The following is a 14,396-nucleotide window of genomic DNA, read 5'->3' as shown; positions in this document are numbered from 1 at the left end:
TTCCTCCAAAATTTCCTTTTGTCCTCCACACATTTCAATTGTAAAATGGAATGCCTGCAGCACTTGATATTCCCAGGTGGTCTCCCATCCAAGTACTAACCAAGCCCAACATTGCTTAGCTTCTGAGATCAGACGAGATCAGGCTTATTCAAGGTGGTGTGGCCGCAGGCGATTGCTGTTCTGCTTTCATGACTTTTATGTTTAGTGAGCTGGGGGTGATTCCTCCAAAATTTCCTTTTGTCCTCCACACATTTCAATTGTAAAATGTAATTACTAAAATGTAATGCCTGCAGCACTTGATATTCCCAGGTGGTCTCCCATCCAAGTACTAACCAAGCCCAACATTGCTTAGGTTCTGAGATCAGACGAGATCAGGCTTATTCAAGGTGGTGTGGCCGCAGGCGATTGCATTTCTGCTTTCATGACTTTTATGTTTAGTGAGCTGGGGGTGATTCCTCCAAAATTTCCTTTTGTCCTCCACACATTTCAATTGTAAAATGGAATGCCTGCAGCACTTGATATTCCCAGGTGGTCTCCCATCCAAGTACTAACCAAGCCCAACATTGCTTAGCTTCTGAGATCAGACGAGATCAGGCTTATTCAAGGTGGTGTGGCCGCAGGCGATTGCAGTTCTGCTTTCATGACATTTATGTTTAGTGAGCTGGGGGTGATTCCTCCAAAATTTCCTTTTGTCCTCCACACATTTCAATTGTAAAATGTAATTACAAAAATGTAATGCCTGCAGCACTTGATATTCCCAGGTGGTCTCCCATCCAAGTACTAACCAAGCCCAACATTGCTTAGCTTCTGAGATCAGACGAGATCAGGCTAATTCAAGGTGGTGTGGCCGCAGGCGATTGCATTTCTGCTTTCATGACTTTTATGTTTAGTGAGCTGGGGGTGATTCCTCCAAAATTTCCTTTTGTCCTCCACACATTTCAATTGTAAAATGTAATGCCTGCAGCACTTGATATTCCCAGGTGGTCTCCCATCCAAGTACTAACCAAGCCCAACATTGCTTAGCTTCTGAGATCAGACGAGATCAGGCTTATTCAAGGTGGTGTGGCCGCAGATGATTGCCTTTCTGCTTTCATGACTTTTATGTTTAGTGAGCTGGGGGTGATTCCTCCAAAATTTCCTTTTGTCCTCCACACATTTCAATTGTAAAATGTAATTACAAAAATGTAATGCCTGCAGCACTTGATATTCCCAGGTGGTCTCCCATCCAAGTACTAACCAAGCCCAACATTGCTTAGCTTCTGAGATCAGACTTATTCAAGGTGGTGTGGCCGCAGGCGATTGCAGTTCTGCTTTCATGACATTTATGTTTAGTGAGCTGGGGGTGATTCCTCCAAAATTTCCTTTTGTCCTCCACACATTTCAATTGTAAAATGTAATTACAAAAATGTAATGCCTGCAGCACTTGATATTCCCAGGTGGTCTCCCATCCAAATACTAAATAAGACCAACATTGCTTAGCTTCTGAGATCAGACGAGATCAGGCTTATTCAAGGTGGTGTGGCCGCAGGCGATTGCATTTCTGCTTTCATGACTTTTATGTTTAGTGAGCTGGGGGTGATTCCTCCAAAATTTCCTTTTGTCCTCCTCACATTTCAATTGTAAAATGTAATTACAAAAATATAATGCCTGCAGCACTTGATATTCCCAGGTGGTCGCCCATCCAAGTACTAACCAAGCCCAACATTGCTTAGCTTCTGAGATCAGACGAGATCAGGCTTATTCAAGGTGGTGTGACCGCAGGCGATTGCAGTTCTGCTTTCATGACTTTTATGTTTAGTGAGCTGGGGGTGATTCCTCCAAAATTTCCTTTTGTCCTCCACACATTTCAATTGTAAAATGTAATTACAAAAATGTAATGCCTGCAGCACTTGATATTCCCAGGTGGTCTCCCATCCAAGTACAAAATAAGACCAACATTGCTTAGCTTCTGAGATCAGACGAGATCAGGCTTATTCAAGGTGGTGTGGCCGCAGGCGATTGCATTTCTGCTTTCATGACTTTTATGTTTAGTGAGCTGGGGGTGATTCCTCCAAAATTTCCTTTTGTCCTCCTCACATTTCAATTGTAAAATGTAATTACAAAAATGTAATGCCTGCAGCACTTGATATTCCCAAGTGGTCTCCCATCCAAGTACTAACCAAGCCCAACATTGCTTAGCTTCTGAGATCAGACGAGATCAGGCTTAGTCAAGGTGGTGTGGCCGCAGGCGATTGCATTTCTGCTTTCATGACTTTTATGTTTAGTGAGCTGGGGGTGATTCCTCCAAAATTTCCTTTTGTCCTCCACACATTTCAATTGTAAAATGTAATGCCTGCAGCACTTGATATTCCCAGGTGGTCTCCCATCCAAGTACTAACCAAGCCCAACATTGCTTAGCTTCTTAGATCATATGAGATCAGGCTTATTCAAGGTGGTGTGGCCGCAGGCGATTGCATTTCTGCTTTCATGACTTTTATGTTTAGTGAGCTGGGGGTGATTCCTCCAAAATTTCCTTTTGTCCTCCACACATTTCAATTGTAAAATGTAATGCCTGCAGCACTTGATATTCCCAGGTGGTCTCCCATCCAAGTACTAACCAAGCCCAACATTGCTTAGGTTCTGAGATCAGACGAGATCAGGCTTATTCAAGGTGGTGTGGCCGCAGGCGATTGCATTTCTGCTTTCATGACTTTAATGTTTAGTGAGCTGGGGGTGATTCCTCCAAAATTTCCTTTTGTCCTCCACACATTTCAATTGTAAAATGTAATGCCTGCAGCACTTGATATTCCCAGGTGGTCTCCCATCCAAGTACTAACCAAGCCCAACATTGCTTAGCTTCTGAGATCAGACGAGATCAGGCTTATTCAAGGTGGTGTGGCCGCAGGCGATTGCTGTTCTGCTTTCATGACTTTTATGTTTAGTGAGCTGGGGGTGATTCCTATAAAATTTCCTTTTGTCCTCCACACATTTCAATTGTAAAATGTAATTACAAAAATGTAATGCCTGCAGCACTTGATATTCCCAGGTGGTATCCCATCCAAGTACTAACCAAGCCCAACATTGCTTAGGTTCTGAGATCAGACGAGATCAGGCTTATTCAAGGTGGTGTGGCCGCAGATGATTGCATTTCTGCTTTCATGACTTTTATGTTTAGTGAGCTGGGGGTGATTCCTCCAAAATTTCCTTTTGTCCTCCACACATTTCAATTGTAAAATGGAATGCCTGCAGCACTTGATATTCCCAGGTGGTCTCCCATCCAAGTACTAACCAAGCCCAACATTGCTTAGCTTCTGAGATCAGACGAGATCAGGCTTATTCAAGGTGGTGTGGCCGCAGATGATTGCATTTCTGCTTTCATGACTTTTATGTTTAGTGAGCTGGGGGTGATTCCTATAAAATTTCCTTTTGTCCTCCACACATTTCAATTGTAAAATGTAATTACAAAAATGTAATGCCTGCAGCACTTGATATTCCCAGGTGGTCTCCCATCCAAGTACTAACCAAGCCCAACATTGCTTAGGTTCTGAGATCAGACGAGATCAGGCTTATTCAAGGTGGTGTGGCCGCAGGCGATTGCATTTCTGCTTTCATGACTTTTATGTTTAGTGAGCTGGGGGTGATTCCTCCAAAATTTCCTTTTGTCCTCCACACATTTCAATTGTAAAATGGAATGCCTGCAGCACTTGATATTCCCAGGTGGTCTCCCATCCAAGTACTACCCAAGCCCAACATTGCTTAGCTTCTGAGATCAGACGAGATCAGGCTTATTCAAGGTGGTGTGGCCGCAGATGATTGCATTTCTGCTTTCATGACTTTTATGTTTAGTGAGCTGGGGGTGATTCCTCCAAAATTTCCTTTTGTCCTCCACACATTTCAATTGTAAAATGTAATTACAAAAATGTAATGCCTGCAGCACTTGATATTCCCAGGTGGTCTCCCATCCAAGTACTAACCAAGCCCAACATTGCTTAGCTTCTGAGATCAGACGAGATCAGGCTTATTCAAGGTGGTGTGGCCGCAGGCGATTGCTGTTCTGCTTTCATGACTTTTATGTTTAGTGAGCTGGGGGTGATTCCTCCAAAATTTCCTTTTGTTCTCCACACATTTCAATTGTAAAATGCAATTACAAAAATGTAATGCCTGCAGCACTTGATATTCCCAGGTGGTCTCCCATCCAAGTACTAACCAAGCCCAACATTGCTTAGCTTCTGAGATCAGACGAGATCAGGCTTATTCAAGGTGGTGTGGCCGCAGATGATTGCATTTCTGCTTTCATGACTTTTATGTTTAGTGAGCTGGGGGTGATTCCTCCAAAATTTCCTTTTGTCCTCCACACATTTCAATTGTAAAATGCAATTACAAAAATGTAATGCCTGCAGCACTTGATATTCCCAGGTGGTCTCCCATCCAAGTACTAACCAAGCCCAACATTGCTTAGCTTCTGAGATCAGACGAGATCAGGCTTATTCAAGGTGGTGTGGCCGCAGATGATTGCATTTCTGCTTTCATGACTTTTATGTTTAGTGAGCTGGGGGTGATTCCTCCAAAATTTCCTTTTGTCCTCCACACATTTCAATTGTAAAATGCAATTACAAAAATGTAATGCCTGCAGCACTTGATATTCCCAGGTGGTCTCCCATCCAAGTACTAACCAAGCCCAACATTGCTTAGCTTCTGAGATCAGACGAGATCAGGCTAATTCAAGGTGGTGTGGCCGCAGGCGATTGCATTTCTGCTTTCATGACTTTTATGTTTAGTGAGCTGGGGGTGATTCCTCAAAAATTTCCTTTTGTCCTCCACACATTTCAATTGTAAAATGTAATGCCTGCAGCACTTGATATTCCCAGGTGGTCTCCCATCCAAGTACTAACCAAGCCCAACATTGCTTAGGTTCTGAGATCAGACGAGATCAGGCTTATTCAAGGTGGTGTGGCCGCAGGCGATTGCATTTCTGCTTTCATGACTTTTATGTTTAGTGAGCTGGGGGTGATTCCTCCAAAATTTCCTTTTGTCCTCCACACATTTCAATTGTAAAATGGAATGCCTGCAGCACTTGATATTCCCAGGTGGTCTCCCATCCAAGTACTAACCAAGCCCAACATTGCTTAGCTTCTGAGATCAGACGAGATCAGGCTTATTCAAGGTGGTGTGGCCGCAGGCGATTGCAGTTCTGCTTTCATGACATTTATGTTTAGTGAGCTGGGGGTGATTCCTCCAAAATTTCCTTTTGTCCTCCACACATTTCAATTGTAAAATGTAATTACAAAAATGTAATGCCTGCAGCACTTGATATTCCCAGGTGGTCTCCCATCCAAGTACTAACCAAGCCCAACATTGCTTAGCTTCTGAGATCAGACGAGATCAGGCTAATTCAAGGTGGTGTGGCCGCAGGCGATTGCATTTCTGCTTTCATGACTTTTATGTTTAGTGAGCTGGGGGTGATTCCTCCAAAATTTCCTTTTGTCCTCCACACATTTCAATTGTAAAATGTAATGCCTGCAGCACTTGATATTCCCAGGTGGTCTCCCATCCAAGTACTAACCAAGCCCAACATTGCTTAGCTTCTGAGATCAGACGAGATCAGGCTTATTCAAGGTGGTGTGGCCGCAGATGATTGCCTTTCTGCTTTCATGACTTTTATGTTTAGTGAGCTGGGGGTGATTCCTCCAAAATTTCCTTTTGTCCTCCACACATTTCAATTGTAAAATGTAATTACAAAAATGTAATGCCTGCAGCACTTGATATTCCCAGGTGGTCTCCCATCCAAGTACTAACCAAGCCCAACATTGCTTAGCTTCTGAGATCAGACTTATTCAAGGTGGTGTGGCCGCAGGCGATTGCAGTTCTGCTTTCATGACATTTATGTTTAGTGAGCTGGGGGTGATTCCTCCAAAATTTCCTTTTGTCCTCCACACATTTCAATTGTAAAATGTAATTACAAAAATGTAATGCCTGCAGCACTTGATATTCCCAGGTGGTCTCCCATCCAAATACTAAATAAGACCAACATTGCTTAGCTTCTGAGATCAGACGAGATCAGGCTTATTCAAGGTGGTGTGGCCGCAGGCGATTGCATTTCTGCTTTCATGACTTTTATGTTTAGTGAGCTGGGGGTGATTCCTCCAAAATTTCCTTTTGTCCTCCTCACATTTCAATTGTAAAATGTAATTACAAAAATATAATGCCTGCAGCACTTGATATTCCCAGGTGGTCGCCCATCCAAGTACTAACCAAGCCCAACATTGCTTAGCTTCTGAGATCAGACGAGATCAGGCTTATTCAAGGTGGTGTGACCGCAGGCGATTGCAGTTCTGCTTTCATGACTTTTATGTTTAGTGAGCTGGGGGTGATTCCTCCAAAATTTCCTTTTGTCCTCCACACATTTCAATTGTAAAATGTAATTACAAAAATGTAATGCCTGCAGCACTTGATATTCCCAGGTGGTCTCCCATCCAAGTACAAAATAAGACCAACATTGCTTAGCTTCTGAGATCAGACGAGATCAGGCTTATTCAAGGTGGTGTGGCCGCAGGCGATTGCATTTCTGCTTTCATGACTTTTATGTTTAGTGAGCTGGGGGTGATTCCTCCAAAATTTCCTTTTGTCCTCCTCACATTTCAATTGTAAAATGTAATTACAAAAATGTAATGCCTGCAGCACTTGATATTCCCAAGTGGTCTCCCATCCAAGTACTAACCAAGCCCAACATTGCTTAGCTTCTGAGATCAGACGAGATCAGGCTTAGTCAAGGTGGTGTGGCCGCAGGCGATTGCATTTCTGCTTTCATGACTTTTATGTTTAGTGAGCTGGGGGTGATTCCTCCAAAATTTCCTTTTGTCCTCCACACATTTCAATTGTAAAATGTAATGCCTGCAGCACTTGATATTCCCAGGTGGTCTCCCATCCAAGTACTAACCAAGCCCAACATTGCTTAGCTTCTTAGATCATATGAGATCAGGCTTATTCAAGGTGGTGTGGCCGCAGGCGATTGCATTTCTGCTTTCATGACTTTTATGTTTAGTGAGCTGGGGGTGATTCCTCCAAAATTTCCTTTTGTCCTCCACACATTTCAATTGTAAAATGTAATGCCTGCAGCACTTGATATTCCCAGGTGGTCTCCCATCCAAGTACTAACCAAGCCCAACATTGCTTAGGTTCTGAGATCAGACGAGATCAGGCTTATTCAAGGTGGTGTGGCCGCAGGCGATTGCATTTCTGCTTTCATGACTTTAATGTTTAGTGAGCTGGGGGTGATTCCTCCAAAATTTCCTTTTGTCCTCCACACATTTCAATTGTAAAATGTAATGCCTGCAGCACTTGATATTCCCAGGTGGTCTCCCATCCAAGTACTAACCAAGCCCAACATTGCTTAGCTTCTGAGATCAGAAGAGATCAGGCTTATTCAAGGTGGTGTGGCCGCAGATGATTGCATTTCTGCTTTCATGACTTTTATGTTTAGTGAGCTGGGGGTGATTCCTATAAAATTTCCTTTTGTCCTCCACACATTTCAATTGTAAAATGTAATTACAAAAATGTAATGCCTGCAGCACTTGATATTCCCAGGTGGTATCCCATCCAAGTACTAACCAAGCCCAACATTGCTTAGGTTCTGAGATCAGACGAGATCAGGCTTATTCAAGGTGGTGTGGCCGCAGATGATTGCATTTCTGCTTTCATGACTTTTATGTTTAGTGAGCTGGGGGTGATTCCTCCAAAATTTCCTTTTGTCCTCCACACATTTCAATTGTAAAATGGAATGCCTGCAGCACTTGATATTCCCAGGTGGTCTCCCATCCAAGTACTAACCAAGCCCAACATTGCTTAGCTTCTGAGATCAGACGAGATCAGGCTTATTCAAGGTGGTGTGGCCGCAGATGATTGCATTTCTGCTTTCATGACTTTTATGTTTAGTGAGCTGGGGGTGATTCCTATAAAATTTCCTTTTGTCCTCCACACATTTCAATTGTAAAATGTAATTACAAAAATGTAATGCCTGCAGCACTTGATATTCCCAGGTGGTCTCCCATCCAAGTACTAACCAAGCCCAACATTGCTTAGGTTCTGAGATCAGACGAGATCAGGCTTATTCAAGGTGGTGTGGCCGCAGGCGATTGCATTTCTGCTTTCATGACTTTTATGTTTAGTGAGCTGGGGGTGATTCCTCCAAAATTTCCTTTTGTCCTCCACACATTTCAATTGTAAAATGGAATGCCTGCAGCACTTGATATTCCCAGGTGGTCTCCCATCCAAGTACTACCCAAGCCCAACATTGCTTAGCTTCTGAGATCAGACGAGATCAGGCTTATTCAAGGTGGTGTGGCCGCAGATGATTGCATTTCTGCTTTCATGACTTTTATGTTTAGTGAGCTGGGGGTGATTCCTCCAAAATTTCCTTTTGTCCTCCACACATTTCAATTGTAAAATGTAATTACAAAAATGTAATGCCTGCAGCACTTGATATTCCCAGGTGGTCTCCCATCCAAGTACTAACCAAGCCCAACATTGCTTAGCTTCTGAGATCAGACGAGATCAGGCTTATTCAAGGTGGTGTGGCCGCAGGCGATTGCTGTTCTGCTTTCATGACTTTTATGTTTAGTGAGCTGGGGGTGATTCCTCCAAAATTTCCTTTTGTTCTCCACACATTTCAATTGTAAAATGCAATTACAAAAATGTAATGCCTGCAGCACTTGATATTCCCAGGTGGTCTCCCATCCAAGTACTAACCAAGCCCAACATTGCTTAGCTTCTGAGATCAGACGAGATCAGGCTTATTCAAGGTGGTGTGGCCGCAGATGATTGCATTTCTGCTTTCATGACTTTTATGTTTAGTGAGCTGGGGGTGATTCCTCCAAAATTTCCTTTTGTCCTCCACACATTTCAATTGTAAAATGCAATTACAAAAATGTAATGCCTGCAGCACTTGATATTCCCAGGTGGTCTCCCATCCAAGTACTAACCAAGCCCAACATTGCTTAGCTTCTGAGATCAGACGAGATCAGGCTTATTCAAGGTGGTGTGGCCGCAGATGATTGCATTTCTGCTTTCATGACTTTTATGTTTAGTGAGCTGGGGGTGATTCCTCCAAAATTTCCTTTTGTCCTCCACACATTTCAATTGTAAAATGCAATTACAAAAATGTAATGCCTGCAGCACTTGATATTCCCAGGTGGTCTCCCATCCAAGTACTAACCAAGCCCAACATTGCTTAGCTTCTGAGATCAGACGAGATCAGGCTAATTCAAGGTGGTGTGGCCGCAGGCGATTGCATTTCTGCTTTCATGACTTTTATGTTTAGTGAGCTGGGGGTGATTCCTCCAAAATTTCCTTTTGTCCTCCACACATTTCAATTGTAAAATGTAATGCCTGCAGCACTTGATATTCCCAGGTGGTCTCCCATCCAAGTACTAACCAAGCCCAACATTGCTTAGCTTCTGAGATCAGACTTATTCAAGGTGGTGTGGCCGCAGGCGATTGCAGTTCTGCTTTCATGACATTTATGTTTAGTGAGCTGGGGGTGATTCCTCCAAAATTTCCTTTTGTCCTCCACACATTTCAATTGTAAAATGTAATTACAAAAATGTAATGCCTGCAGCACTTGATATTCCCAGGTGGTCTCCCATCCAAGTACTAACCAAGCCCAACATTGCTTAGCTTCTGAGATCAGACGAGATCAGGCTTATTCAAGGTGGTGTGGCCGCAGGCGATTGCATTTCTGCTTTCATGACTTTTATGTTTAGTGAGCTGGGGGTGATTCCTCCAAAATTTCCTTTTGTCCTCCACACATTTCAATTGTAAAATGTAATGCCTGCAGCACTTGATATTCCCAGGTGGTCTCCCATCCAAGTACTAACCAAGCCCAACATTGCTTAGCTTCTGAGATCAGACGAGATCAGGCTTATTCAAGGTGGTGTGGCCGCAGATGATTGCATTTCTGCTTTCATGACTTTTATGTTTAGTGAGCTGGGGGTGATTCCTCCAAAATTTCCTTTTGTCCTCCACACATTTCAATTGTAAAATATAATGCCTGCAGCACTTGATATTCCCAGGTGGTCTCCCATCCAAGTACTAACCAAGCCCAACATTGCTTAGCTTCTGAGATCAGACGAGATCAGGCTTATTCAAGGTGGTGTGGCCGCAGATGATTGCATTTCTGCTTTCATGACTTTTATGTTTAGTGAGCTGGGGGTGATTCCTCCAAAATTTCCTTTTGTCCTCCACACATTTCAATTGTAAAATGCAATTACAAAAATGTAAGGCCTGCAGCACTTGATATTCCCAGGTGGTCTCCCATCCAAGTACTAACCAAGCCCAACATTGCTTAGCTTCTGAGATCAGACGAGATCAGGCTAATTCAAGGTGGTGTGGCCGCAGGCGATTGCATTTCTGCTTTCATGACTTTTATGTTTAGTGAGCTGGGGGTGATTCCTCCAAAATTTCCTTTTGTCCTCCACACATTTCAATTGTAAAATGTAATGCCTGCAGCACTTGATATTCCCAGGTGGTCTCCCATCCAAGTACTAACCAAGCCCAACATTGCTTAGCTTCTGAGATCAGACTTATTCAAGGTGGTGTGGCCGCAGGCGATTGCAGTTCTGCTTTCATGACATTTATGTTTAGTGAGCTGGGGGTGATTCCTCCAAAATTTCCTTTTGTCCTCCACACATTTCAATTGTAAAATGTAATTACAAAAATGTAATGCCTGCAGCACTTGATATTCCCAGGTGGTCTCCCATCCAAGTACTAACCAAGCCCAACATTGCTTAGCTTCTGAGATCAGACGAGATCAGGCTTATTCAAGGTGGTGTGGCCGCAGGCGATTGCATTTCTGCTTTCATGACTTTTATGTTTAGTGAGCTGGGGGTGATTCCTCCAAAATTTCCTTTTGTCCTCCACACATTTCAATTGTAAAATGTAATGCCTGCAGCACTTGATATTCCCAGGTGGTCTCCCATCCAAGTACTAACCAAGCCCAACATTGCTTAGCTTCTGAGATCAGACGAGATCAGGCTTATTCAAGGTGGTGTGGCCGCAGATGATTGCATTTCTGCTTTCATGACTTTTATGTTTAGTGAGCTGGGGGTGATTCCTCCAAAATTTCCTTTTGTCCTCCACACATTTCAATTGTAAAATGTAATTACAAAAATGTAATGCCTGCAGCACTTGATATTCCCAGGTGGTCTCCCATCCAAGTACTAACCAAGCCCAACATTGCTTAGCTTCTGAGATCAGACGAGATCAGGCTAATTCAAGGTGGTGTGGCCGCAGGCGATTGCATTTCTGCTTTCATGACTTTTATGTTTAGTGAGCTGGGGGTGATTCCTCCAAAATTTCCTTTTGTCCTCACACATTTCAATTATAAAATGTAATGCCTGCAGCACTTGATATTCCCAGGTGGTCTCCCATCCAAGTACTAACCAAGCCCAACATTGCTTAGCTTCTGAGATCAGACTTATTCAAGGTGGTGTGGCCGCAGGCGATTGCAGTTCTGCTTTCATGACATTTATGTTTAGTGAGCTGGGGGTGATTCCTCCAAAATTTCCTTTTGTCCTCCACACATTTCAATTGTAAAATGTAATTACAAAAATGTAATGCCTGCAGCACTTGATATTCCCAGGTGGTCTCCCATCCAAGTACTAAATAAGACCAACATTGCTTAGCTTCTGAGATCAGACGAGATCAGGCTTATTCAAGGTGGTGTGGCCGCAGGCGATTGCATTTCTGCTTTCATGACTTTTATGTTTAGTGAGCTGGGGGTGATTCCTCCAAAATTTCCTTTTGTCCTCCACACATTTCAATTGTAAAATGGAATGCCTGCAGCACTTGATATTCCCAGGTGGTCTCCCATCCAAGTACTAACCAAGCCCAACATTGCTTAGCTTCTGAGATCAGACGAGATCAGGCTTATTCAAGGTGGTGTGGCCGCAGATGATTGCATTTCTGCTTTCATGACTTTTATGTTTAGTGAGCTGGGGGTGATTCCTCCAAAATTTCCTTTTGTCCTCCACACATTTCAATTGTAAAATGTAATTACAAAAATGTAATGCCTGCAGCACTTGATATTCCCAGGTGGTCTCCCATCCAAGTACTAACCAAGCCCAACATTGCTTAGCTTCTGAGATCAGACGAGATCAGGCTTATTCAAGGTGGTGTGGCCGCAGGCGATTGCTGTTCTGCTTTCATGACTTTTATGTTTAGTGAGCTGGGGGTGATTCCTCCAAAATTTCCTTTTGTTCTCCACACATTTCAATTATAAAATGTAATGCCTGCAGCACTTGATATTCCCAGGTGGTCTCCCATCCAAGTACTAACCAAGCCCAACATTGCTTAGCTTCTGAGATCAGACGAGATCAGGCTTATTCAAGGTGGTGTGGCCGCAGGCGATTGCATTTCTGCTTTCATGACTTTTATGTTTAGTGAGCTGGGGGTGATTCCTCCAAAATTTCCTTTTGTCCTCCACACATTTCAATTGTAAAATATAATGCCTGCAGCACTTGATATTCCCAGGTGGTCTCCCATCCAAGTACTAACCAAGCCCAACATTGCTTAGCTTCTGAGATCAGACGAGATCAGGCTTATTCAAGGTGGTGTGGCCGCAGATGATTGCATTTCTGCTTTCATGACTTTTATGTTTAGTGAGCTGGGGGTGATTCCTCCAAAATTTCCTTTTGTCCTCCACACATTTCAATTGTAAAATGTAATTACAAAAATTTAATGCCTGCAGCACTTGATATTCCCAGGTGGTCTCCCATCCAAGTACTAACCAAGCCCAACATTGCTTAGCTTCTGAGATCAGACGAGATCAGGCTAATTCAAGGTGGTGTGGCCGCAGGCGATTGCATTTCTGCTTTCATGACTTTTATGTTTAGTGAGCGGGGGGTGATTCCTCCAAAATTTCCTTTTGTCCTCCACACATTTCAATTGTAAAATGTAATGCCTGCAGCACTTGATATTCCCAGGTGGTCTCCCATCCAAGTACTAACCAAGCCCAACATTGCTTAGCTTCTGAGATCAGACTTATTCAAGGTGGTGTGGCCGCAGGCGATTGCAGTTCTGCTTTCATGACATTTATGTTTAGTGAGCTGGGGGTGATTCCTCCAAAATTTCCTTTTGTCCTCCACACATTTCAATTGTAAAATGTAATGCCTGCAGCACTTGATATTCCCAGGTGGTCTCCCATCCAAGTACTAACCAAGCCCAACATTGCTTAGCTTCTTAGATCATATGAGATCAGGCTTATTCAAGGTGGTGTGGCCGCAGGCGATTGCATTTCTGCTTTCATGACTTTTATGTTTAGTGAGCTGGGGGTGATTCCTCCAAAATTTCCTTTTGTTCTCCACACATTTCAATTGTAAAATGTAATGCCTGCAGCACTTGATATTCCCAGGTGGTCTCCCATCCAAGTACTAACCAAGCCCAACATTGCTTAGCTTCTGAGATCAGACGAGATCAGGCTTATTCAAGGTGGTGTGGCCGCAGATGATTGCATTTCTGCTTTCATGACTTTTATGTTTAGTGAGCTGGGGGTGATTCCTATAAAATTTCCTTTTGTCCTCCACACATTTCAATTGTAAAATGTAATTACAAAAATGTAATGCCTGCAGCACTTGATATTCCCAGGTGGTATCCCATCCAAGTACTAACCAAGCCCAACATTGCTTAGGTTCTGAGATCAGACGAGATCAGGCTTATTCAAGGTGGTGTGGCCGCAGATGATTGCATTTCTGCTTTCATGACTTTTATGTTTAGTGAGCTGGGGGTGATTCCTCCAAAATTTCCTTTTGTCCTCCACACATTTCAATTGTAAAATGGAATGCCTGCAGCACTTGATATTCCCAGGTGGTCTCCCATCCAAGTACTAACCAAGCCCAACATTGCTTAGCTTCTGAGATCAGACGAGATCAGGCTTATTCAAGGTGGTGTGGCCGCAGATGATTGCTTTCTGCTTTCATGACTTTTATGTTTAGTGAGCTGGGGGTGATTCCTATAAAATTTCCTTTTGTCCTCCACACATTTCAATTGTAAAATGTAATTACAAAAATGTAATGCCTGCAGCACTTGATATTCCCAGGTGGTCTCCCATCCAAGTACTAACCAAGCCCAACATTGCTTAGCTTCTGAGATCAGACGAGATCAGGCTTATTCAAGGTGGTGTGGCCGCAGGCGATTGCATTTCTGCTTTCATGACTTTTATGTTTAGTGAGCTGGGGGTGATTCCTCCAAAATTTCCTTTTGTCCTCCACACATTTCAATTGTAAAATGGAATGCCTGCAGCACTTGATATTCCCAGGTGGTCTCCCATTCAAGTACTAACCAAGCCCAACATTGCTTAGCTTCTGAGATCAGACGAGAGCAGGCTTATTCAAGGTGGTGTGGCCGCAGATGATTGCATTTCTGCT

At 43.3% G+C, this 14,396-nt stretch overlaps 49 non-coding genes and 15 pseudogenes across 49 annotated transcripts; all 64 read right to left on the bottom strand.

The window, feature by feature from the left end:
- Positions 1-51: 51 nt before the first annotated feature.
- On the bottom strand, positions 52-170 carry LOC131720556 (5S ribosomal RNA). Its single transcript, XR_009319453.1, has one exon. It is a non-coding gene; the product is annotated as a 5S ribosomal RNA (ribosomal RNA).
- Positions 171-284: 114 nt separating this feature from the next.
- On the bottom strand, positions 285-403 carry LOC131709834 (5S ribosomal RNA). The gene has a single exon (XR_009311698.1). It is a non-coding gene; the product is annotated as a 5S ribosomal RNA (ribosomal RNA).
- A 100-nt stretch (positions 404-503) lies between these two features.
- LOC131720555 (5S ribosomal RNA) lies at positions 504-622 on the bottom strand. The gene has a single exon (XR_009319452.1). It is a non-coding gene; the product is annotated as a 5S ribosomal RNA (ribosomal RNA).
- A 114-nt stretch (positions 623-736) lies between these two features.
- LOC131710336 (5S ribosomal RNA) lies at positions 737-855 on the bottom strand. Its single transcript, XR_009312208.1, has one exon. It is a non-coding gene; the product is annotated as a 5S ribosomal RNA (ribosomal RNA).
- A 100-nt stretch (positions 856-955) lies between these two features.
- On the bottom strand, positions 956-1,074 carry LOC131712039 (5S ribosomal RNA). The gene has a single exon (XR_009313928.1). It is a non-coding gene; the product is annotated as a 5S ribosomal RNA (ribosomal RNA).
- Positions 1,075-1,188: 114 nt separating this feature from the next.
- On the bottom strand, positions 1,189-1,297 carry LOC131715847 (5S ribosomal RNA; annotated as a pseudogene).
- Positions 1,298-1,411: 114 nt separating this feature from the next.
- On the bottom strand, positions 1,412-1,530 carry LOC131714045 (5S ribosomal RNA; annotated as a pseudogene).
- A 114-nt stretch (positions 1,531-1,644) lies between these two features.
- On the bottom strand, positions 1,645-1,763 carry LOC131710179 (5S ribosomal RNA). The gene has a single exon (XR_009312048.1). It is a non-coding gene; the product is annotated as a 5S ribosomal RNA (ribosomal RNA).
- Positions 1,764-1,877: 114 nt separating this feature from the next.
- LOC131713912 (5S ribosomal RNA) lies at positions 1,878-1,996 on the bottom strand (annotated as a pseudogene).
- Positions 1,997-2,110: 114 nt separating this feature from the next.
- Positions 2,111-2,229, bottom strand: LOC131710790 (5S ribosomal RNA). The gene has a single exon (XR_009312672.1). It is a non-coding gene; the product is annotated as a 5S ribosomal RNA (ribosomal RNA).
- A 100-nt stretch (positions 2,230-2,329) lies between these two features.
- LOC131713128 (5S ribosomal RNA) lies at positions 2,330-2,448 on the bottom strand. The gene has a single exon (XR_009315015.1). It is a non-coding gene; the product is annotated as a 5S ribosomal RNA (ribosomal RNA).
- A 100-nt stretch (positions 2,449-2,548) lies between these two features.
- On the bottom strand, positions 2,549-2,667 carry LOC131709833 (5S ribosomal RNA). The gene has a single exon (XR_009311697.1). It is a non-coding gene; the product is annotated as a 5S ribosomal RNA (ribosomal RNA).
- A 100-nt stretch (positions 2,668-2,767) lies between these two features.
- LOC131720554 (5S ribosomal RNA) lies at positions 2,768-2,886 on the bottom strand. The gene has a single exon (XR_009319451.1). It is a non-coding gene; the product is annotated as a 5S ribosomal RNA (ribosomal RNA).
- A 114-nt stretch (positions 2,887-3,000) lies between these two features.
- On the bottom strand, positions 3,001-3,119 carry LOC131713239 (5S ribosomal RNA; annotated as a pseudogene).
- A 100-nt stretch (positions 3,120-3,219) lies between these two features.
- Positions 3,220-3,338, bottom strand: LOC131712038 (5S ribosomal RNA). The gene has a single exon (XR_009313927.1). It is a non-coding gene; the product is annotated as a 5S ribosomal RNA (ribosomal RNA).
- A 114-nt stretch (positions 3,339-3,452) lies between these two features.
- On the bottom strand, positions 3,453-3,571 carry LOC131709832 (5S ribosomal RNA). The gene has a single exon (XR_009311696.1). It is a non-coding gene; the product is annotated as a 5S ribosomal RNA (ribosomal RNA).
- A 100-nt stretch (positions 3,572-3,671) lies between these two features.
- Positions 3,672-3,790, bottom strand: LOC131711331 (5S ribosomal RNA). The gene has a single exon (XR_009313215.1). It is a non-coding gene; the product is annotated as a 5S ribosomal RNA (ribosomal RNA).
- A 114-nt stretch (positions 3,791-3,904) lies between these two features.
- On the bottom strand, positions 3,905-4,023 carry LOC131720552 (5S ribosomal RNA). The gene has a single exon (XR_009319449.1). It is a non-coding gene; the product is annotated as a 5S ribosomal RNA (ribosomal RNA).
- Positions 4,024-4,137: 114 nt separating this feature from the next.
- On the bottom strand, positions 4,138-4,256 carry LOC131712037 (5S ribosomal RNA). The gene has a single exon (XR_009313926.1). It is a non-coding gene; the product is annotated as a 5S ribosomal RNA (ribosomal RNA).
- A 114-nt stretch (positions 4,257-4,370) lies between these two features.
- LOC131712036 (5S ribosomal RNA) lies at positions 4,371-4,489 on the bottom strand. Its single transcript, XR_009313925.1, has one exon. It is a non-coding gene; the product is annotated as a 5S ribosomal RNA (ribosomal RNA).
- Positions 4,490-4,603: 114 nt separating this feature from the next.
- Positions 4,604-4,722, bottom strand: LOC131710335 (5S ribosomal RNA). The gene has a single exon (XR_009312207.1). It is a non-coding gene; the product is annotated as a 5S ribosomal RNA (ribosomal RNA).
- Positions 4,723-4,822: 100 nt separating this feature from the next.
- Positions 4,823-4,941, bottom strand: LOC131709831 (5S ribosomal RNA). The gene has a single exon (XR_009311695.1). It is a non-coding gene; the product is annotated as a 5S ribosomal RNA (ribosomal RNA).
- Positions 4,942-5,041: 100 nt separating this feature from the next.
- On the bottom strand, positions 5,042-5,160 carry LOC131720551 (5S ribosomal RNA). Its single transcript, XR_009319448.1, has one exon. It is a non-coding gene; the product is annotated as a 5S ribosomal RNA (ribosomal RNA).
- A 114-nt stretch (positions 5,161-5,274) lies between these two features.
- Positions 5,275-5,393, bottom strand: LOC131710334 (5S ribosomal RNA). Its single transcript, XR_009312206.1, has one exon. It is a non-coding gene; the product is annotated as a 5S ribosomal RNA (ribosomal RNA).
- Positions 5,394-5,493: 100 nt separating this feature from the next.
- LOC131712035 (5S ribosomal RNA) lies at positions 5,494-5,612 on the bottom strand. Its single transcript, XR_009313924.1, has one exon. It is a non-coding gene; the product is annotated as a 5S ribosomal RNA (ribosomal RNA).
- Positions 5,613-5,726: 114 nt separating this feature from the next.
- Positions 5,727-5,835, bottom strand: LOC131715846 (5S ribosomal RNA; annotated as a pseudogene).
- A 114-nt stretch (positions 5,836-5,949) lies between these two features.
- Positions 5,950-6,068, bottom strand: LOC131714044 (5S ribosomal RNA; annotated as a pseudogene).
- A 114-nt stretch (positions 6,069-6,182) lies between these two features.
- Positions 6,183-6,301, bottom strand: LOC131710178 (5S ribosomal RNA). The gene has a single exon (XR_009312047.1). It is a non-coding gene; the product is annotated as a 5S ribosomal RNA (ribosomal RNA).
- A 114-nt stretch (positions 6,302-6,415) lies between these two features.
- Positions 6,416-6,534, bottom strand: LOC131713911 (5S ribosomal RNA; annotated as a pseudogene).
- A 114-nt stretch (positions 6,535-6,648) lies between these two features.
- Positions 6,649-6,767, bottom strand: LOC131710789 (5S ribosomal RNA). Its single transcript, XR_009312671.1, has one exon. It is a non-coding gene; the product is annotated as a 5S ribosomal RNA (ribosomal RNA).
- Positions 6,768-6,867: 100 nt separating this feature from the next.
- Positions 6,868-6,986, bottom strand: LOC131713126 (5S ribosomal RNA). The gene has a single exon (XR_009315014.1). It is a non-coding gene; the product is annotated as a 5S ribosomal RNA (ribosomal RNA).
- A 100-nt stretch (positions 6,987-7,086) lies between these two features.
- LOC131709830 (5S ribosomal RNA) lies at positions 7,087-7,205 on the bottom strand. The gene has a single exon (XR_009311694.1). It is a non-coding gene; the product is annotated as a 5S ribosomal RNA (ribosomal RNA).
- A 100-nt stretch (positions 7,206-7,305) lies between these two features.
- On the bottom strand, positions 7,306-7,424 carry LOC131712789 (5S ribosomal RNA). Its single transcript, XR_009314678.1, has one exon. It is a non-coding gene; the product is annotated as a 5S ribosomal RNA (ribosomal RNA).
- Positions 7,425-7,538: 114 nt separating this feature from the next.
- LOC131713238 (5S ribosomal RNA) lies at positions 7,539-7,657 on the bottom strand (annotated as a pseudogene).
- A 100-nt stretch (positions 7,658-7,757) lies between these two features.
- LOC131712034 (5S ribosomal RNA) lies at positions 7,758-7,876 on the bottom strand. Its single transcript, XR_009313923.1, has one exon. It is a non-coding gene; the product is annotated as a 5S ribosomal RNA (ribosomal RNA).
- A 114-nt stretch (positions 7,877-7,990) lies between these two features.
- On the bottom strand, positions 7,991-8,109 carry LOC131709828 (5S ribosomal RNA). The gene has a single exon (XR_009311692.1). It is a non-coding gene; the product is annotated as a 5S ribosomal RNA (ribosomal RNA).
- A 100-nt stretch (positions 8,110-8,209) lies between these two features.
- LOC131711330 (5S ribosomal RNA) lies at positions 8,210-8,328 on the bottom strand. The gene has a single exon (XR_009313214.1). It is a non-coding gene; the product is annotated as a 5S ribosomal RNA (ribosomal RNA).
- A 114-nt stretch (positions 8,329-8,442) lies between these two features.
- Positions 8,443-8,561, bottom strand: LOC131720550 (5S ribosomal RNA). The gene has a single exon (XR_009319447.1). It is a non-coding gene; the product is annotated as a 5S ribosomal RNA (ribosomal RNA).
- A 114-nt stretch (positions 8,562-8,675) lies between these two features.
- LOC131712033 (5S ribosomal RNA) lies at positions 8,676-8,794 on the bottom strand. Its single transcript, XR_009313922.1, has one exon. It is a non-coding gene; the product is annotated as a 5S ribosomal RNA (ribosomal RNA).
- Positions 8,795-8,908: 114 nt separating this feature from the next.
- LOC131712032 (5S ribosomal RNA) lies at positions 8,909-9,027 on the bottom strand. Its single transcript, XR_009313921.1, has one exon. It is a non-coding gene; the product is annotated as a 5S ribosomal RNA (ribosomal RNA).
- A 114-nt stretch (positions 9,028-9,141) lies between these two features.
- LOC131710333 (5S ribosomal RNA) lies at positions 9,142-9,260 on the bottom strand. The gene has a single exon (XR_009312205.1). It is a non-coding gene; the product is annotated as a 5S ribosomal RNA (ribosomal RNA).
- A 100-nt stretch (positions 9,261-9,360) lies between these two features.
- LOC131715844 (5S ribosomal RNA) lies at positions 9,361-9,469 on the bottom strand (annotated as a pseudogene).
- Positions 9,470-9,583: 114 nt separating this feature from the next.
- On the bottom strand, positions 9,584-9,702 carry LOC131720549 (5S ribosomal RNA). The gene has a single exon (XR_009319446.1). It is a non-coding gene; the product is annotated as a 5S ribosomal RNA (ribosomal RNA).
- Positions 9,703-9,802: 100 nt separating this feature from the next.
- On the bottom strand, positions 9,803-9,921 carry LOC131712031 (5S ribosomal RNA). The gene has a single exon (XR_009313920.1). It is a non-coding gene; the product is annotated as a 5S ribosomal RNA (ribosomal RNA).
- Positions 9,922-10,021: 100 nt separating this feature from the next.
- On the bottom strand, positions 10,022-10,140 carry LOC131712030 (5S ribosomal RNA). The gene has a single exon (XR_009313919.1). It is a non-coding gene; the product is annotated as a 5S ribosomal RNA (ribosomal RNA).
- Positions 10,141-10,254: 114 nt separating this feature from the next.
- LOC131720751 (5S ribosomal RNA) lies at positions 10,255-10,373 on the bottom strand. The gene has a single exon (XR_009319648.1). It is a non-coding gene; the product is annotated as a 5S ribosomal RNA (ribosomal RNA).
- A 100-nt stretch (positions 10,374-10,473) lies between these two features.
- On the bottom strand, positions 10,474-10,582 carry LOC131715843 (5S ribosomal RNA; annotated as a pseudogene).
- Positions 10,583-10,696: 114 nt separating this feature from the next.
- On the bottom strand, positions 10,697-10,815 carry LOC131720548 (5S ribosomal RNA). The gene has a single exon (XR_009319445.1). It is a non-coding gene; the product is annotated as a 5S ribosomal RNA (ribosomal RNA).
- A 100-nt stretch (positions 10,816-10,915) lies between these two features.
- On the bottom strand, positions 10,916-11,034 carry LOC131712028 (5S ribosomal RNA). The gene has a single exon (XR_009313917.1). It is a non-coding gene; the product is annotated as a 5S ribosomal RNA (ribosomal RNA).
- A 114-nt stretch (positions 11,035-11,148) lies between these two features.
- Positions 11,149-11,267, bottom strand: LOC131710331 (5S ribosomal RNA). Its single transcript, XR_009312203.1, has one exon. It is a non-coding gene; the product is annotated as a 5S ribosomal RNA (ribosomal RNA).
- A 99-nt stretch (positions 11,268-11,366) lies between these two features.
- Positions 11,367-11,475, bottom strand: LOC131715842 (5S ribosomal RNA; annotated as a pseudogene).
- A 114-nt stretch (positions 11,476-11,589) lies between these two features.
- LOC131713462 (5S ribosomal RNA) lies at positions 11,590-11,708 on the bottom strand (annotated as a pseudogene).
- Positions 11,709-11,808: 100 nt separating this feature from the next.
- LOC131712027 (5S ribosomal RNA) lies at positions 11,809-11,927 on the bottom strand. Its single transcript, XR_009313916.1, has one exon. It is a non-coding gene; the product is annotated as a 5S ribosomal RNA (ribosomal RNA).
- A 114-nt stretch (positions 11,928-12,041) lies between these two features.
- On the bottom strand, positions 12,042-12,160 carry LOC131720546 (5S ribosomal RNA). Its single transcript, XR_009319443.1, has one exon. It is a non-coding gene; the product is annotated as a 5S ribosomal RNA (ribosomal RNA).
- A 100-nt stretch (positions 12,161-12,260) lies between these two features.
- On the bottom strand, positions 12,261-12,379 carry LOC131720545 (5S ribosomal RNA). Its single transcript, XR_009319442.1, has one exon. It is a non-coding gene; the product is annotated as a 5S ribosomal RNA (ribosomal RNA).
- A 100-nt stretch (positions 12,380-12,479) lies between these two features.
- LOC131712026 (5S ribosomal RNA) lies at positions 12,480-12,598 on the bottom strand. Its single transcript, XR_009313915.1, has one exon. It is a non-coding gene; the product is annotated as a 5S ribosomal RNA (ribosomal RNA).
- Positions 12,599-12,712: 114 nt separating this feature from the next.
- LOC131710330 (5S ribosomal RNA) lies at positions 12,713-12,831 on the bottom strand. The gene has a single exon (XR_009312201.1). It is a non-coding gene; the product is annotated as a 5S ribosomal RNA (ribosomal RNA).
- A 100-nt stretch (positions 12,832-12,931) lies between these two features.
- Positions 12,932-13,040, bottom strand: LOC131715841 (5S ribosomal RNA; annotated as a pseudogene).
- A 100-nt stretch (positions 13,041-13,140) lies between these two features.
- LOC131713125 (5S ribosomal RNA) lies at positions 13,141-13,259 on the bottom strand. Its single transcript, XR_009315013.1, has one exon. It is a non-coding gene; the product is annotated as a 5S ribosomal RNA (ribosomal RNA).
- A 100-nt stretch (positions 13,260-13,359) lies between these two features.
- LOC131712025 (5S ribosomal RNA) lies at positions 13,360-13,478 on the bottom strand. The gene has a single exon (XR_009313914.1). It is a non-coding gene; the product is annotated as a 5S ribosomal RNA (ribosomal RNA).
- Positions 13,479-13,592: 114 nt separating this feature from the next.
- Positions 13,593-13,711, bottom strand: LOC131713237 (5S ribosomal RNA; annotated as a pseudogene).
- Positions 13,712-13,811: 100 nt separating this feature from the next.
- Positions 13,812-13,930, bottom strand: LOC131712024 (5S ribosomal RNA). Its single transcript, XR_009313913.1, has one exon. It is a non-coding gene; the product is annotated as a 5S ribosomal RNA (ribosomal RNA).
- Positions 13,931-14,043: 113 nt separating this feature from the next.
- LOC131720544 (5S ribosomal RNA) lies at positions 14,044-14,162 on the bottom strand. The gene has a single exon (XR_009319441.1). It is a non-coding gene; the product is annotated as a 5S ribosomal RNA (ribosomal RNA).
- Positions 14,163-14,262: 100 nt separating this feature from the next.
- On the bottom strand, positions 14,263-14,381 carry LOC131714070 (5S ribosomal RNA; annotated as a pseudogene).
- Between the last annotated feature and the right edge of the window lie 15 nt (positions 14,382-14,396).

This window comes from Acipenser ruthenus, chromosome 44 (assembly GCF_902713425.1).
Source record: "Acipenser ruthenus chromosome 44, fAciRut3.2 maternal haplotype, whole genome shotgun sequence".
Lineage (NCBI taxonomy): Eukaryota > Metazoa > Chordata > Actinopteri > Acipenseriformes > Acipenseridae > Acipenser > Acipenser ruthenus.
Note: the sequence above shows the minus strand (reverse complement) of the source record. Positions and strands in the feature narration are given on the sequence as shown.